General features: G+C 39.2%; 1 long non-coding RNA gene across 1 annotated transcript in view; it reads left to right on the forward strand.

The window, feature by feature from the left end:
• The window catches only part of LOC105355213, a 52435-nt gene extending 48116 nt beyond the window's left edge, over positions 1–4319 (forward strand). The window contains exon 4 of the long non-coding RNA XR_909687.3: positions 3639–4319. This is a non-coding gene — a long non-coding RNA (uncharacterized LOC105355213). The remainder of the gene's footprint in view (positions 1–3638) is intronic.
• Positions 4320–18994: the final 14675 nt, after the last annotated feature.

Here is an 18994-nt window from a genome sequence, read left to right on the forward strand (position 1 = left end):
ATCAAACTTAGGATAATTAGTCACGAAAGTAATTACAAAAAATTAAAATGTTGAAGGTAACAGATGAAGAAACACACTTTTATGTTAATTTTCATACATGTCTATCACTCAGCAATACAAATCTGAATATCTCTCCCCCGCTGTACTGAATGGACTCCTTTTAGTGTCTCTAGAAGACATTTTGTGGCCTTTTAATTATGCCAAATGGGAAGGGGTGGGAATTGCAGTTTTTGGTGGATTTAAAAAATAATTGGAGATGACAATTTTTAAAAAAATCTCGTAGTCAGGAGTATATGTATATGTATCAACAGAAGGTTTTATAAAAGAGTTAAAGCACGGATGTGAATATGATGTTTCTTAGCATCTTTTGCTTGCTTGCCTGCTTTATTTAGGAAATGGGTCCGCAACCTTTAACAATAAAAAAAGCCAGCAAGAGCCAAAAAGTACCACTTTATATAATATTGTTACCATTATGCCATTTATTCATAAAATGGGGCTTTAAAATATTTATAAAAACTGTATTATAACAGTTGTATTTTTCTAAATGTATTAACTTTATTTACTTGTTACTTTTGACAGCAGCACATCCTTTTAAAATAAAACACGTGCTGTGTCAAATACTATCCTCCTGCTGCAGCAAATTTACCAGAAATAAAAATGCAAACAAAGTCAAACAGGCTGTTTATGACTTTAGTGCTCCTTCCTTTTATTATCAAACATTTACATGACAACATTGGTGTGGAATCAGTTTTTTTTTACACGTAAATGCAATAAAATGGTTTCAGAACTTTGCTCTGAACACTAGACACTGTTATGAAGCAGAAGACAAGATCATTTATGATTATTCTAATATTAATATATACCATAATTTTACTCAATTATTTGACATGTAAAACATCAAAAATATATATAAAACCCAAATTTTTAAGCAAAGCTATCATTTTTTTTAATAGTTTGCAATTTTCGTCAATTTGTGGAGAAAAATATTTCACCCAATTTTTGGGTTGCTTTGGGGTCCCTAATATAATATCAATTGTAAACTTGATCACCCCTCACACCCCCAACCAGAAATTCGTTTGTTGCTTCAAGGCAACACTGTGAGACGAGGGTAGTAAAAAGACCAAATAATCATCAATTGTATTATATTTGAATTTTACAATACAAGAAACAAAGAAACTGCAAATAAACTGTTCAGGACACATGAAAACAACAAAATATTTCCAAAAACATGTATTTCTTAATTTCTTAAGGATTCATCTTCTTCAATGGTGTGGAATTTCAATAAGCAGATGTGATCAGAGCTTAAAAACAAATGAGCAAATTGTATTTTCTCCTCATAAAAAAGAAAAGTATAATAGAAATGATTGCTATAGGACCAGTATGCATTCACACACACACAATTACTGTTCCAACTGATCCCTCATTGAACCCTGAGCTCACAAGTTTCCCTCAAACCTGATTCGTGAATCCATTTCTCCACCTCCTCATTGTCATTTTCTGAAACTTTGCAGTCCTCACTTTCTGAGGGAATCTCCCTAAATGAAAGTTCCCCAAGTCTCCTTCCATAAAAGGGTTTTCATGTCCATTTCTTATGATGGTGAATAGATTGTTTATTAAAACAATGATTGTGATCATATACATGCTTCCAAATGCATATCTTCACATACACATGCTAATGCATTATGTTACCTAAAACACATTGTGTAACTGCACAGTGTTGCATTGAACGGAGTGTTTTACTGTATAAATGTTTTTTTTTAAGTAGAAAAACTATCAACAATACTTCTTCACATCCTAATACACATTCACATATTTTTAAAATTACATGTACATCAATATAAACATGTAAAAAAGCTGTTTTTTTCTTTGCTTATTATGATGAAGTCTCTCTTCTGGCACAGCTTACAGAAAAGGACCCCTTCCAACCATAGTTAAAGTCACACATCATTCTATTGGAAAGTAATATGACTTTTTTGGGGGGGAAAAAAGTTATTTTCATTTAAATGGCCAATGTAGAAACATGAAAATCTGGTTTGTTGCCTTGAGGCAATGTAAGCAGTAGAGGATTTAGAGAGTGTGCTTAGAATTTCATTAATGCCTGAATAAAACTGTTTTTAAAAAACGCTTCGTATTCCATGGCGATAGGAAACAAGTTTTTAATTAACAATTTTTTTATTTGCAGAAACTTCTTTGAGGATGTAATGTAAAGAGAATAATAGAATCACCAAATCATCTTTTACACAGCCTCCCGTTTCTGTGTCTCAACAACACACAATGTGGTGAATTATTATCAGGCTCCTCCATCATTCAGCTTTTGTCTGAGTGGATGACAGGCTCACTCCTCTGTCCTGCCTCCCCTGTACTGTTTTCCTATTCTTTTCCTCCTCTTTGTCTCACCTCATAGTGATTCTTTTCTACCATGACAATGATTTTTTTTCTCCTCTTCTTTTGGGATGTGAGGGGTCAGTCATTGTCCCTGAAGCGCGCCCCCCCCCCCCCCCAATTAATCTCTTTTCTTTTCACTCACAATTTCCGCGCTGCACACAGCCATGTATGTTCTGCATCGGTGTGTCTCTTTTTACTGTCCTTTAGTGGAAGGACAAAAAACCTCACAAGTCTGCAAAAATGTGCACGCAGGCCTGCGTCCTCCGGAGGGTTTGAGGCAAGTCCTTTCACAGGCTTCTGCCTTCAAAGTAATTGGTGTAGGACTCAACTGAAATATGGTGTGAAAATGGAGAAAGCGTGTGAATCAAACAGCTCTTCGTGAGGGTTTTCAGCCACACACACACAAAGATGTATGCAGGGAATTTTTTTTTTTTACCTCATATAAATTCAGCTCGTCCAGTTTGTGGCAGTCAGACAAAAGGTCTTTGTGAGTTTTCAGTAATCCAAGCTTTGGTGGTCATCTCACTTAATTGGAAATGTGGGACTGTTTGTGGTCCTGAGAGAAAAGCGTGCGTTAAAAAAATGAGGGGCGAGTTGTGGGAAAGGCATGGAATCCAGATGAGAAAAAAAGATAGAAAAATGCATAATGCTAAGTATTTATATTAAATTCATCCTTTTCATCCATTTTTTATACCCGCTTATATTACACAAAGTCATAGTGCTGCTGGAGCCTATATTAAAGCAATTGAAATGAGCAAATCTTCAGGTCAGCAAATCAAAGGTTCCCTTGGTTAAGCCAGAACATGTCCAGGTCTGTCTGAAGTTCTTCAGAGACGATGTGGATGATCCAGAGGAGGATTGGGAGAAAGATGAGAACTCTTTGACATAAACACCACCTGCCCTGTTTGGAGGAGGAAAAATGCTGAGTTGCAACCCTCAAACACCATCTCCACTGTGAACCAGGGGGGTGGAAACATCATGCTTTGACTCTCCTTTTCTGTAAAGGAGACAGGATCTCAACAAAGAATCTGTAGATGGAGTTTAAAGTCTGTGGAAAGAACAACAATTTACTGCAAAGTTGGAAAATGTTGTTAGATTTACACGACTAGCAAAGCGAGTAAAAAAAAAACCCGGATCAACACCAAAAAGAAGATGGATCAATCGCAAGATCCAAGCTGAGACAAGTGGTTGGTAAAAACTCTGATCCTTCTGATTCCCACTCACAACGGTTTCTTCTGTTTGTATTTCTCAAGTTCTCCCAGTGGCAGAGCTACAACATTTTAAATGGGAGATTGGCAGAAGACTTTGGAAGGGTGGCAAATGAGAACAGTAGAGTGGAAGGCCATTACAAATGACAGGATTAAAAAGAAAAATACCGGTAAGTAAAATATGCTATTTGAGAGGGTTGAGATTTTCTTTGAAAGTATTTCTTTTATTTTTGCAATGCTTAAAGACACTTGTACAGATAATAAGAACAATACTGACTCAAATTTTGCCCCTTTGCTTCCCTGCTGCTCCGCCCCTAGGTTCTCCAAAGAATTGTAGTATATAGGTAAATTATGACTTTACTATGCCCAAATGATTTGTTTCTTCTTTTTTTTTTTGTTTGAAAATGTCAGTAACTTCTCTCGTAAAGATTCTGCTGACATGGTGTTTGTTCAACAGATGATGTTCTGCAACGACAAAAGCTGATTTGGGTTTGGCCTATAAAGAAAACAATACAAACTAAAAATCACGAGTCCTTCAGGAGTCATGAAACAGTTTTTGGCCGTCTGCAGTTTTATTTACTCTCACTCTCCCCTTTTATGGTCAGTCATGCTAACCAGCTTGACTTCCTGCTTTCAGACTGGCAGGGGGAAATGAAATGAGATCAGTGAGTGAGCAGTTTCCTGTCTGAGTGATGCATGTACAGGTGACAGCTACGTCTGAAACTAAATTGGCTGTTTTTTAGACCTTAAAGCAGAACGATGTGGCTACGTTAAGGTCATCAAGCTCATCTCCTGTTTAGCTTTTCTGTCAAATGTAGCAGTGTCCATTGTGGCAGCTTTCTTCATCCAGGTCTCTGCCAAGATAATCCCTCTGGAAATCGTGTGGCTTCCTTTGATACTCTTTTAAAAAGCATCCAAGTGCTGAATTATTTTAAAGCACAAAATATTTAATATTTTTGCCCAGCCTTTACCTTTTTTTTTTTATTCCTGACAAAACATACTGTTGAGGACACATTTATTTAATTTGATCTCGGTGTTGACTGTGAGTTGGAATGAAGAGAATGCACACATGAAGGCTATAAAGTTTGCCATGGCAACAGCTTTGAAGCCCAGAATAAACTAACACTCTGTTTAAAGGAGGCATGATGTGACATGTGCACTCCGACAGCCCTGAAACCAAAGCGGGGGAACCACGTGTGATCATGAACTCATGGGTTTGCGCATAGCTGTGCTGCACGTCCGTCAGTCAGGCCCTGAAGGCAACACCTGGGAAGAGATGCGTCAGGCGCGTTTGACAGCCGCAGCTGTCTTAGAAACACGTCCTGCAGTTTCAGCGTAACAGCTGTTTCACAATGACCACATTCTTTTATTTTACTGTCAGGACAAAAGAACAACAAATCCAAGATGAAACTCTAACATGTAGCTGAATCATCAATGTGTAACAATGCTTTTCATGACACAGCACTCCTGATCTTAAGGTTAAAGGAGAAGGTGGTGGAGATAAGAGTGCTTTCATAGAGCCTGAGGTTTAAGGTGAGGGTAAATCACAGAGGCTGAATACAAAGGTGTAATGTCGATGAAGACTCTCATTCATCCAGGTTGATTCCATCATAGTAGTAGGTTTAGGGGCTGTCATCTGCACTTAGAAGACGTTTCACCTCTTATCCAAAAGGCTTTGTCAATTCGGAAGTAGCTGGTAAAAGAACTGGTATATATGCTCTCATGGGGGAGGAGTCAGACCTGAATTTGGATGGTGTTGTCAACTTAACCTACATGGTTTCGGGTCGTTAAGAGTCCTTTGTCCTCAGCTGAGGCTTGGGGAGCCAGTGACTCCCTCCCCAAACTGGTCACCTCTTTCAGCTGTTAACGACACAGGTGGAACTGGTTTGGTCTGTTTGGGTTTCCGAACACTGCTGTAGATGGACGGAAGAATAAACCTGAGACCACCATTCTTATTTTATTATTATTAAGGTTTATCCTTCTTCACAAAGATGGCTTTTTTCACTCCTCGCTCAAACCATCCTTTCTCTCTGGCTAGAATTCTGTCTACAATGGTGTAATGATTCAGCAGTATCACCACACTGGTTATGAGGACCCAAATGCAGGAAAAACAGAAGCTCATTTTCAAAACGAGAATTAAAAAACCTTCTGGAAGGTGGTCCTGGAGGACCAATGCTTGAGACAGATTTTTTACCAGAAATGTACAGCTCTTGATGAACTTCAGCTCCAACAGAAAAAGGAAAGTTATCTCAAATGTGACAAAGCTAAGACATGAATAACTTTCAGGGAGCATGAGCAACCATCCATCCATTCATCTTCTATTATTCCTGTTCAGAGTCTCAGAGATGCTGCACCCTACCCAGCTACTAATGGGCAACAGTGGGTGGATGGTTTCCAGTCCATCACAGGACTTCACAGAGAATAAATGAAATATCAAGTGCAAAGACCACTCAGTGATCCCATAGTGAGAAATTTTATCCACATTTCTTTCTCCATTAACTGTTGCAGAGTAAACCCACCCCCATTTCCCATCATCCATTTGTGTACACCTGCTCCTGCTAGCTTACAGCCGCCTACAACCACAACTTAACATTACCGGTCCAACAAATATGACAAGCAAAATTGGAGCCGGATGCCAGCTCAGACGAGGACTACAAAGACAAACATGTATAGTTGTCTTAAAGTACATGGATCTATTTGTCTGCAAGTGGATGCATTTTAAAAGGAGCTTGTTGGCAGCCTGTATCACTTGAAGCTTCTGCGTCACACTTACAAGCTTTTTCCAACTGCATTTTTTCGTCTGCTCCTGATTTACATCAATTTGAATGACAAAATACTCAGAAGTGCAATTTTGAGCTTAATTTTCTTTCTATATGTCCTTCATCAACAGAAAGATGCGAGAAGAAGATGTTAAAAACACCAAAAACACCATTTTCATTGGTGTTAGTCTTTAAAACTTTTTTTTAAATCAGCAGCATTATATTTGATGGATAAATATTTTTAATTTCTTTGATTGAAGTTCATGCTTTTACGGTTGTTTCTTAAACTCTGTTAATTAGTTGAGTTAGTCAATTAGTGCAAAAAATAATTTGTTTCTGAAAAAGTGTGGAAACTATCTTTTTTTTGGTTTTGTTTTGTTTTAAGGTACATTTTATGGAAGTATTTTTGAATTTGAGAGCATCCAGGTTCATTATCAGGTGAGATCAGCTGCTGGTGACGGCACATTTCAGTAGGTTAGCTCATCAAGACGGTGAAAAAAACATGCAGGATATCCCTCACACTATATTCCAGTATTTGACAGCTTTTTTCCAGGCTAGACTCACTTTGTCTTGAATTATTAACACCTTGGATAGTTGAAAAATGTCAGAAGACTCCATATCACCATTTACAGATAAAAGTAGAAGGATTAGGTGTTCAGATCATCACAGCTCGGCTTCTCACAGATCTGAAATGACCTCTGTAGAGGACGAGGGGGGCGCACTTTCCCTGTCATGAGGAGATAACGGTCTCCCAGTGATTAAAATTAAACAGTGTTGCTAAGGAACAGCAGCCTACTGACTCGAACACACTCAGGATATTTCTGTATTTTTCTTTATCCAGTGGCAAGCAAGGCCACTGCAAAGGCTGTTTTATTTTTCTTTCAGTCAACCTCACTTCCTAACATTTTTATCCACTTCCTGTCAACCAAATAGAGCCATGGATCTCAGTTTCAGAGCCTCTTGGTATGTTCAGCTTTTATGTGATCTGCATGACAGCCTTGACCTACTCCATGTTTTTCTCCTTTAAGCGGATGTTTCATGCTCTAAATCGAGTGTGGGGGGGCAGCACAAGGGTCGAGGAAGTGCAGAGTTGTTTTGACAGATGTGCAAAGACACCGGGTTACACATTAGCGTCTTCCCTGGGACTGACGGAAGAAAAATAGATGCAAGGTGATGCCACTAAAATCAACACTCTATTTACCCCTCCATCATATTTAGAACCACTTAGTCTTTGAGTTTTTTCGTGCTTTGACCTGCCTCTCTGTGAAGGCTTTTACTTTTGCAATCTGATTCTCATCTATGCTGTGAATGCAGCCGTTCTATAGAGAGCAGCCTTGAGAACGAAGCTGCCCTCACCCCCCCCCAGGGGAAACTCTGGAATAGATTGTGTCATGAGTGTGGGGAAGAGCTGATTCAGCTTTCTAGACTAGCTTGTCCCCCTCTGCACCACACTGCAACCCCCTTTTCCAACGTTTTTTCTTATCATCTCTTCCTGTTTTCCCCAAAACCCCTTTTCCAGGCTATCAGTCTGGGCAGATAAAAAAAAGGGACTGTAACAGTCTTGTAGAGAGGGAGGGGACCATGTGAGTGACAATGGAAACGCCAGCACTGAAGGATGTGCTATTAGCGTCAATTGAAAATGAAAATAAAAGCATCCTTGCTTTTTGTTTTATTTTAACCTCAAACCAAACTGGGCAGGAAATTCCTCCAAAGTCATCCTATTGTTAAACTAATTTACATCTGGTCATCTTTTACTCAATTGTAAAGGCATTTTCAGTGGTCTTTTAATTCTAAATGTGCAGTTTTTGGCAACCAAATAACCAATCAAATAACCTGCATCTTTTTCTAGGACATAGTTTCTGCAGAGCAGTAATAGTCATTTTTCGTTCGATTTCCCAAGATCCTTTTTTTACACTCTCTCCCTCTAGCTTACAGCCCTCACAATCCCAAATTAACATTAGCTTTGCAGGAAAGATGGTGAACAATATTGTGACTGTCCAGCCGTACGGTTTTGAGCCAGAGATCAGCTCAGACGAGGAAAACAAACACTTACATGCTTTTATTTTTCTGCAAGTGGATGCATCAGAATGGAGCGGAGCAAGAAGTTTTTTTAGGCTGCTCCTGAATCACCGCAATTTGATTAAAGAAATACTTGGAAATACCATTTTAATATTAATTTTCTTAATATATATCCTTCAGCATGGGAAAAATGAACATGTTAAAAACATTAAAAACAGGATTTTTGTAGTAGTGGGTCTTTAAATAAACAAAAAAATCTACCAATTCTACCAAAAGATTCCTAAAATAAGAATTCTTTTTTAAAAGATTTTTTTACCACTAAGATATGTTTTCTTTAGCTGAGTTTGTTTTGCTATTAAAAAACTTTTTTGATGGGATTAATTTTCTTGCACGACTGAAATTCTTTCTTTAAACAAGAGTCTTTTACTCGTTTTTCCCAGACTTCTGCTCTGAATCTTGAGACTGTGTCTTCATATCTCCTTTTGACAAACCAATAGAGCACGAAGCCTGTCCCACAGCTCCACTGCAGTGTGGCTTTTAGAGGAAATTCATCATTTCCCTTCTTGTTCCGTGCGGCGGATCACGGGGGCTCTTTGAGGAAGTGTTTTACGGTGCAGAATTAATGGAGTGGGCTTAAAGTGTGAAGCACTCATCTCACAGTTTCACTTTACAACCCCAACTGAATGGAAAAGTACCGATTTATTCTGAGATTGCATGCAGAGGGACTGATGCATGCACACACGAACACGCCGGACACCTGCAGGGTGTAAATCAGTTACTTGGGGGCACAGTTTTGCCCCTCTTTGGCAGCTGGGGGTGGAGAAAAGGAAAATGAGGAGAGGGGTTTGCAGCTTTTCTGATGTCCGAGGAGTCTGGTTTCACCAAAAACCCTACAGACACACGATCACAGAGGGAGCGTTGGCGATGCTGCTGTTTGAATTACACAAGTGTGTGTTTTCACTGAAACAGACGGAGCTAACTGCTGTCATCCTCGTCTGGAAGAAGGAGCCGCTCCTCTGATAACATCTACGTTGGAGCCGCATAGTTCAGGGCCATGCCACGCTTTTCTTCTTATGTTTTAATACTGTGTCCAATGAGAAGCAGATCATTCAACCCCTTTTTCAAATGTTTTTAAACACCAGGGCTGTTGCAGCCTTCTTTGTACACCAGACAATCCCATTTTATCGTTTCTATTTGGCCTCAGTGAGTTTGCTCAATAGTCAAAAGGGGGAAAACAACCCCAACATTAATTGTTTACCATTTGTGAACAATCAGCCCGCATTTGCCCTTCAAAATCATGCATGGAAAAGCATGTGTGGCCCCGCTCGGTATCTCCAAACATGTCTGGACGGTTCTCAGAGAAGTCAGTTGTGTCTTGTGGTTGACAGAGCTTTTTTTCTGCAGTTCATGGACTATCAACACAAAGTCCAAAGGGTTTACAGCCTCAAGCCCATCCACCCTCACCAACGAGCAGCACTGGCCTCAGCGTGGGAAAGCCTCTCTGGAATGCCTTTAAAAAAGACACATGGCAAGCTCACACAAACAAGTTTCCTCCTCTGCAGGTAAAGCAGATAACACAGGGAACGGTGTGTTTCTGCTGTCATGAGCTTTCGTCTGTCCACTGGATTTCTGGGAAATTAGGTATTTTTGGGAGCATTATGGTGTTTAAGGCATTCATCAATGAGCAAACGAGAACACGCTGCAAGAAACACACGCTGTAATCAGAACCAATTATCTGAAAAGGAGCATTCCTTCTCGGCACTACAACCACTCAAGTCAAGCTTGATTAATCTCAATGACTGAGGGAGGATGTGGAATTAGCGGGTATGCAAAAAAACAAAAAAGAAGGAAAGTCCTTGACTTTAAAATATGCAGATTACACCACGGCGATGTTTTGTTTAACTTGTAACATTTTTTTTTGGGTAGTAATCATAAAGTCATTAACACTGTTTGTGTCAGTCAAAAGGCATTCCTCACAGCGACTTCCCAGTGAATTCCCCTGCTTCGGTTTGAACACTTCTCACTTTTCGCTTACAGAAAACACTGGAAGTTTTTTTCCCACAGCTCCACACACAAACACTGCACTTGTCCTAACTTACCACTTCAAAGCAAACCCAAAATCTGGAGACTCTGGCAGTCTGAGGGGGTTAGCTGTTAGTGTATTTTTGAGCTGAAACCCTTTTGAGGAAAATATTGAGAAAGCAGGCAAAACAGCATGGAAATAGAGAGGATGTGAATATTTGTGAAACAAGTCATTACATAATTTGTTTCACCTCAAATGTTTAAGTTCCGCTCCAATCCTCTTCTGACCTATTATAAAAGCATTCCCGCTGGTCTTTTAGTTATAATTATGCTGTTCTTAGCCAAAATCAAAAAACCTGTATCCTTTTCTAGGACAAAGTTTATTCAGAGCAGTAGTTCATCAGGAATCCGCTTCTGAATTGTGACTGTTGCCGTAGAAGTAAGCCTCCACTGATATCCCATCATCTCTTTGTTTATACTCTCTCCGGCTAGCTTACAGCCGCTCACAACCCCAACCTGACATCAGCTATGCAACGAAACGGCGAGCAATATTGGAGCTATTAAGCCATTTTTACCAGATGTCAGCTCAGACGAGAAAAATAAAGATATTAGTTAGATATTAATAAGATATTAGAAGTCTCTGCGAAAAACCAGTGTACATCGATGCTCACTAGATCAGCAAATATAGACCACAATGCATTGCGTCTGAACAATTTTTGCCAAAAAATGTATTTAAATATATCTTTTTATAGAACCATCAACGTTTTTATATTCAGAAGACAGTGGATTAATAAATGATCGTAGCAAAATGCTCACATCAATTAGATTTTCACTTCGCGAAATCGAAGACGTCATATCCCACTTTAAAATAAAATAAAAAGTAGTGAGCACGGTGTGTGAATTGCTTTTAAAATCCAGGGCACTAGATAGTCTCGCACTAGATAGTTTTTTAGTAGTTAGGGGTAAGGGTGGGAATTCGGACATAGCCTAAGTTTAAGCCTAAGTTTTAGGCTTAGAAGAAACCAAAATAGAAGCAAAAGGCGTTTAATGGGAAAACATGTTGACCTCCCACACTTGCCTAGTCCTATAATTTCATTCGCTAAACTCACAGGAAAATGTGCATGGTCAGAATTACAAACAGTTTGTTTAATAGGGTTTTTGTATTGTTTTGGTGTAATAATTTTTTTTTACCATAAGGTGCAATACTGAATAGAGGATGCGCACCAGATTATAGGACAAATACCTAAGGGTTCAAGAGACAGGCCATTGGGCAGAAGGGTTGATGAGAATTTATGTATATTTACTTTCAAACTAATTCAAGTTTGTATTCAGGGATTCATCTAAAACACTGCAAGAATACATTCTTTATTGAATTTCAGTCGTTTCCCATGAGACTTAGAGTTTGAGGCTTTATCACTCTGTTTTTGGTTTCTGATAGACACACAGACCGATGCGGCATAAACATCCACAAAAGCTCACAAACTACACCAATCATAAGACCCTGAGAGTAGCCGTCCTTATGCTGAGTCATTGTTCTGCTGCTTTGCGTTTGAGTTTTGATTCATATGTTTGATTTAAATCCATGTTTAGCTCCCAAAACTTTGTTGAGAATTAAAAAAAAACCTACAACACAGACAAACGGGACTTTTGCTAAGAATTTTTTCAGAGGAACTTATCTGTGGACATTTTCCTTAAACCTGGTTGAAAGTGAGTGTGTGTCAGGATCATTCAGGAAAAGGATCAGTCACGTGGACATCGTGGCCTACATTCCCCTGGTGCAGCTTTGTGGATCGGGTTCTCTCGCTGAACAGTTCAAAGGTCAATGACAGAGGTCTGACGGCTCTCATGTCCGAGTAAGTTTGCTGCCCACTTTTACTCTCACCTCCACGTGTCTTCGAGTCTCCACAGGTTTCCCATTTTCTCGTGTGGGAAGGTGCCGACAGACGTGGATTATCCCACACTGGAGGGAACGAATCAACTAAAGAAACGGCGATTCCAGCTTGAATTGAAACAGTCCGTCTTTGACTAAAACAGTCAATGTTCCTTTTAAAATGTTCCATTAGAGGCCTCAAGAGACGTGGCAGGGTTTTACCAGAAAAAAACCAACACCCATTTTTTGGTTGTCTTTAAATTATATGGTAGATTCTGGCACAGGAAAGCAAACCTGTATGAGTTTTTTGGGAGAAAAAGAAGTAATTCTAGCGTTTCTTTCAGTAAGAATGCTCATTGTGATGCTTTAAGCCATGGAGAAATGTGACAATTCTGCCTAAAATGCACAAAGTCCACACTGAGGAACATCTTTGTGTCGCTCACATCCCTCTGTCAGACTGTCTTTAGTGTGATAATTATTGTCGGGAGCTTCTGTGTGTAATCAAGGAGGGAGGGTCTGGGCAGAGTTACTTTTGTCCCGGCTAAGCCGTCATTTGGTGCCACACGTAATCAGAGGCTGAAATGATCTCTTCCAACATGACTTCTAATTTACCGCAGAGTGACGCAAGCCACAGGCCTCCCTGCATAGCTGTGTGGTCAGGTTGACACGGATGCACCCACCCTGGCACGCTCGAGCACTGCAGTTGGGGGGACGCCACAGATAGAGTTCAGTTTATGTGTGTGTCGTGTAGTAGGCAGGAAAAAGCTCTGTGGATGAGACTCCGGGGTTGGAGGTTTTTCCAGCCAGACCCAGAGGCAGCCTGTGCCCCACTTTGACGGGTTCCTGAGGCAGAAAACAACAAGCTGACTCACTGACTGACCTTGTGTGTGCATTTAAAACGCTGCCAGCCATGTGGTCCCACTGGTCACACTTTTAGATGATTGATTGGAAGCACTTTTAGTTCACAGTTAAGTTCAGACACTTTCGAGACTGATTCCCTTTTGGTGTCATTTATTTAAGTCTGTGATTGAAAAAAATCATATTGATAATTATTTGTGTTTTTATGTTTCTTTTTTTATATTTTTTTATCATTTCATTTCTGGAAATTATTTTTGTTTTCTGAAAGTTTCTTTTTTCTGGATTTCTAAAATGTAATATTTTTTCATTATTTGTTTTGCATTTTTTAATTTTGGTTGTGATCTTTAATATGTTTTTGGTTTGTTTCGATGTCATTTGTACTTCAGGCCCAGATGACAAAATGTACATACAAAAAAGGTGGAGTTGAAAAAAGGAGATTAAAACAATGTTGTAGCTCAACAATATCTCAAAGAGTAAGAGACAACTGAACAAAACCTTTCACTCTCACTGGAAAAAGACCAAATATAGTCTATTTCCAAGATAAAAGATGAAGTGGCTTCAGTGATGAAGGTCCTGAAGCAAAATGAATATTTGAACCTTAATATTGGAGATGGTAGGAAGGTAAATGCGGGGGGGATCCACCAAAAGAAAAATAAGAAAGGTTTGAAAGAGAGATGAAACAGGGTGAAAAGTTGAGAAAAAAGTGACAGAAAAGAAAGATACTTGTTTCTGTTTTATTCCATTTTTTCCTGAATTACTTTTTTCTGCCCAGATCACTTTTATCTGTTTTGGAGACTTCAGAAAAGTCACACACGTTGAACTATTGCTTTGGTCTTCCTTTATCGTGTTTATGCCAACTGTGTACAGAAACACATTACCGGTAAATGTATTTCCTTTCAAAATAAAATAAAATATCTAAATTCTACATTTATATTAAGGATATGCACATCTTATAAGTTATTTAGATGGTCTATAAAATTTTTAGATTTCCCTCAAAAAACAGTATTAAGACAGAAGAAAAAAGGCTGTATTGTCTTTTCAGGAGCAGCGGTATTACAGTTCATCACTGAACACGTCTTTTTTTTGTTCTTATTTTGTAGGAAAAAACCTAACAAGGTCCATCAACTCATCATTAATAAAGATATTTTAGTTTTGTTTTAAATTGTCCCTTTACTGTTATTGTCACAAACTATATCTTAATGTTAGATAATAATCCACAACATATTCTGAAAGCTAAAACTAGCATAATTAATGTTATTAATCCAAAAGGGTTCTGTCCTGTGATCCACCATTGATGCACCATTACATCATATTCAGTTTTGCTTTGATCAACGTTCTCCTATCTGTTGTGTCAAAGCTAATGGCAGACATTTGTGTTGGTGGGTGTAGCTGTTAGTGAATAACTCAAAGGAGCTGATCCTGAACTCATGTTTTCATACAAACACTGTTTTCAAAAGATGAAGACAAGTCCGCCTTTGTGTGGCCTCTTTGTGTCTGAGCAGGAAGCTCGGTTCACAAGACTCAGGGGTGTGAATGCAGTCTGCAACCGAGGAGGAGACGAAGAAGAGACACACTGTTGAAGCTGTGTTTGCACACACATTTATAACTGACTGCAACCGCTTTGACCAGGTGAATGTAAGCTGGCCGTGCCGGTCACCTTCATGTGACCGGTGTGTTGCTGTCACTTCACTCAAACACAACAAACCACAGGTTACAGGAAGGGATTTCACTTTGTAACCCTTGTGCTATCCTAGGCACTTTAACATTGGGAATTGGGTCATCTAGACCCACTAGACAGTGCGCTGAACTTTATTCTTCAATGATTTGTGATCTTCACTGGTGTCCATGGATTAAATAAAATCTTTCCACCTTTATCCACCTTTGTCATGGTAGGGAGAACACGTCAATGTAAGGGTGGGGTCATCTAAGATAGCACAAGGGTTAAAGATCAACTCCAATGAAATATTGGAGAACACCAATGTTTTGAGAGATCCATTAAAGTATTGGTTTTCCTCGTCTGAGCTGACATCCTATTGTACGGCTGGATAGCTCCAATATTGCTCGCCAGTTTTGTTACATTAGGTGTGTTTGGGGGGGGGGGGGCGCTGTGAGCTAGCAGGAGAAAGTGTACACAAAGGGTTGATGGGAAGTCAGGAAGTCAGGAAGTCAGGTCAGACCCACTCACCAACAGTCCTGGCCAAAACTTGAAGGGGAAATTTCAATGAACCACTTCAGTTCTGCAGAAACTGTGTCCTAGAAAATGACAGGTTTTTATATTTTGGCTACAAACTGCATAATTATGATTAAAAGACCACTGGGTACACTTTTACAATAGATCTAAAGATGGTTGGAGTGGGACTTTAAAGTTGTGTTGCTGTGGAGCTTTCAATTACTTGTTTGAAAATACTGAAATGATTATATGGAGGGTATCTTTACCACTATTAGGTCTATAGAAACATTGTTGAAAAATGAGTAAAACAAGATAAGCAAAGAGGAATCATTAAGAGACTCCTTCAGCAGCTCATCGATACAACGATTCTTTATTTCAACGTCAATTTTCAAAATATTTTTCTACCTGGAAACCCGCCTCCCTCTCTGAGGATTTTATTTACAGGGAAGCTATCCCTTTTGATTTGGTTTAAAGAGCAACATTCAGCTTTAGCTCTGAGGTTGTTCCTTATCCTCTGGTTGTATAAGACTTTCTGTGAGTAAGCAGATCTTTCTACCATAAACTCCTGGTGGAGGGCTCCTCCCCCCGCCTGGCAGAGGACAAGTGGGCCTAACAGTTGGTGTTGAGGAGGTCGTTTGAGGCCTTAAGGTGGTCCAGATGTTCCCTCACGAGAGTCTTAGTCCAAAACGTTTTCTGATAAGAAGCCATCTACAGCTGAAGGCTTTATGCATACAAAAACTGTTGCTTTTGTACCTGGAAATAGTTTATTCTGTAGATACAATTGCCAAAACTTAATTAAATATTTAACCTTTTTTTTGCCGAACTTTTAAACGTCACACACATATTTTCATACATTGTCCTTTTTGGTCCTAAAACAAAATATATATATATTTGTTATTTATTTTATAGTTGGTAGGACATTTTGGATGACCATAGAGAAAATGTTGATGCATGTAAAGTATTTTCCCCCCAAAAAATTGGTAATGGAGTGGTGCTGTTTTCAAAATATATACACGTGTGTGTATGTATGTCTAATTGTGTCTGTCAAAACAGTGGTATAAAAATGAAAGAAAATTGATTTAGGTGCTTAAGGATTCATTCCCCCCCCCCCCCCCATTTTTAAGCTGAATAAGGATCTACAATTTCACTGTAATGCAGAGGGTGAATTCATTATTAAAGACAGAAGCTGAATCAATAACTGCACAAAAAGACTCATAGATGACTCATCTATGGGGTCAGTAAAGGAGCTCACAGAGCTCTATGTTGGAGCCTGAGGGGCCTCTATAAGTTCTTGTCTTCCATCAAAGAATACGTTTTTGTCTTCCATCAAAGAATACAATAATTATTTTCTGTCTCCTGAATCTTAATAAAATAAAAATTCTTTATAAAAATACTTTTTTCAGTTGTTGCTGTATTACCACATAAAAACACACAGTCAGACTTATGACTTTAGTTGCAGTTTGACACTTTCAAGCACAACTGATTGCTGCGTGAAGCAATGTTAGCCTAAAGTCAAAGACACAAACCAAAACACTGGCTGAACAGATAAGCAAATGTCTTGATTTTGCTCTCAGAGAAAACTTTAACTTGACCTTCACTTGTTCCACCAGCGTCAGATTAAAATCAGGGCCTGGACCTTCAGTACTGATCTGTTGCATCATTTGACCTCACCCCTGCTTGACTTGCTTGAGGAATGGCAGCATTTCGGCTTCAATGGTGTAACCCAAGAGTGACAGACTTGGTAGACAAAACTAAATAAAGAGTTTCGTTACTTTGAAAACCCAAATTTAGCCCCAGGGTCTTTGAGGTGAGCCCAGAAATCCAAGGAACGGGAGGTGGACCTTGAGCTGCAGGAGCTGAGGAGACAGTTTAATCCTGCACCGCTGGGAGAATACTGATTAGAATTGCTCAGACGTCTGCCACGGCGCTGCCTGTGTGCCTGTGTGTGCGGAGAGCCCTGACAAGCACTGAGCCTTGAACCTGACAGACCCACCTCCCTGTGGCAGATTTATTGGAAGTGTCATTCAGCATTGCAGGGCTGGATCTGAAATTTTCCTGGCAATCTTCTGCCAGTGACGTCACACCGCAAGGTTTCAACAAGATGATACACATCTGAGAGCCGTGCAGGCTGCAAACAGACACAGGAGTGGTCTCGGGTGGAGTTTCACAGTGCATACACCTTGTGTGATTACATCATCTCCTGACTATGCTGGTTCCACCTTTTTAAACCTGGTTTCCGTCAGATAGTCATCACTTCACTTCCTTGTTTTCTTGTTTTTGCAAAGTAAAATAATCTAGATTTTGTACTCTCCGCTCAGATTAATCTGAAGTTTGGTCATTTTCAGATTTTATTTCAAACGGAATTTCTTAAAACAATTCCATCATACAGTCACTCCATTTAATGTAATTTATTTAAAAGAAAACGAAATATGTACATTTTTCTCTTGAATGCAGTTGCTGAAGATGCAAGTATGTCTGTGTAAGGATTTCTGGCCAAACATCAGTGTGGTATGCTATGCTAACATTGTCAAACATTGCCATCTACTGGTTATAAAGTCACGGTGACGTCGGAATCTGGCAAATCCACAACAATGTAAAAAATGATCATCAGTATTTTTGTTTAGCAGTTGATGTGTGGGTTTAACCCTTGTGCTATCCTAGGCATTTTAACATTGGGAGTTGGGTCATCTAGACCCAGTAGACAGTGCTCTGAACCTTTTTTCTTCAATGATTTGTGATCTTCACTGGTGTCCATGGATTACATGAAATCTTTCCACCTTTATCCACCTTTGTCATGGTAGGGAGAACACGTCAAAGTAAGGGTGGGGTCATCTAAGATAGCACAAGGGTTAAATAGAATATTTAAAAAAATAAAAGCTGAAAAACTGTGTTGGCTGCAAAGTGGGGAGCATTTTTTTTTATTTAAAAAAATGTATAGTTTATCATAAAACACAGATACACACAGATGATAACATTGTGTTTTTAAGAAGACTAACTGCAACTGAGAAAAACAGAAATTCAGACAAGCCTGGAGGTGTTATGATCTCAGTGGCTTGGTCCAACCATGTAAAAACAACAGTATATGGGTCCAACCAGCCTTGTTAGGCAACGCTCCCTTCCTATGTCTCCATCTTCTGGTCATTTTTGGTAGTGCAGTCCTCTGGAGTTATTGAGCCCACTCCTGACTGTTTTTTGATTCCAGTTGTCTTTTTCATCTTCCAGCCTGACTTACTTCTTGGATTATCTTTACCTTTTGGACAGCTCTGACCCCAAACCACACCAGTTTCTGTATTTCACCACCTTCCTTCAGAAATTACTACACAGATTTCTCTTCACCAGAAGGCTTTCAACCATGACACTCACACACACAGGCAGTCTGATACATCCTTATTTATTCTTAAAATCAACAAAACAAAGTTGTCTCTTTAGAAAACGGCGAATTTGTTATACTTGATCAAAATAAGCAACAAGTATTGTAATAACCCAAATTGTAAAACAGAAGCTCCACAAAATCTGCCTCAGGCTTTCTAGCAGTGTCCGGTAGTGTTTCATTTTTAAACTGTAATCACCTGTAAAATATATTCTTCCCGGGTAGAGTCCACTAACCAGTTCATGACAGCTTTAACTTTTAAGAATAGAATAGCAAATAGAATAGCGAATAGAAAATTTAGCAGCAGCTCCCTTGAGCAAGAAAACAACATAT

This window comes from Oryzias latipes, chromosome 12, assembly GCF_002234675.1.
Source record: "Oryzias latipes chromosome 12, ASM223467v1".
NCBI classification, from domain to species: Eukaryota; Metazoa; Chordata; class Actinopteri; order Beloniformes; family Adrianichthyidae; genus Oryzias; species Oryzias latipes.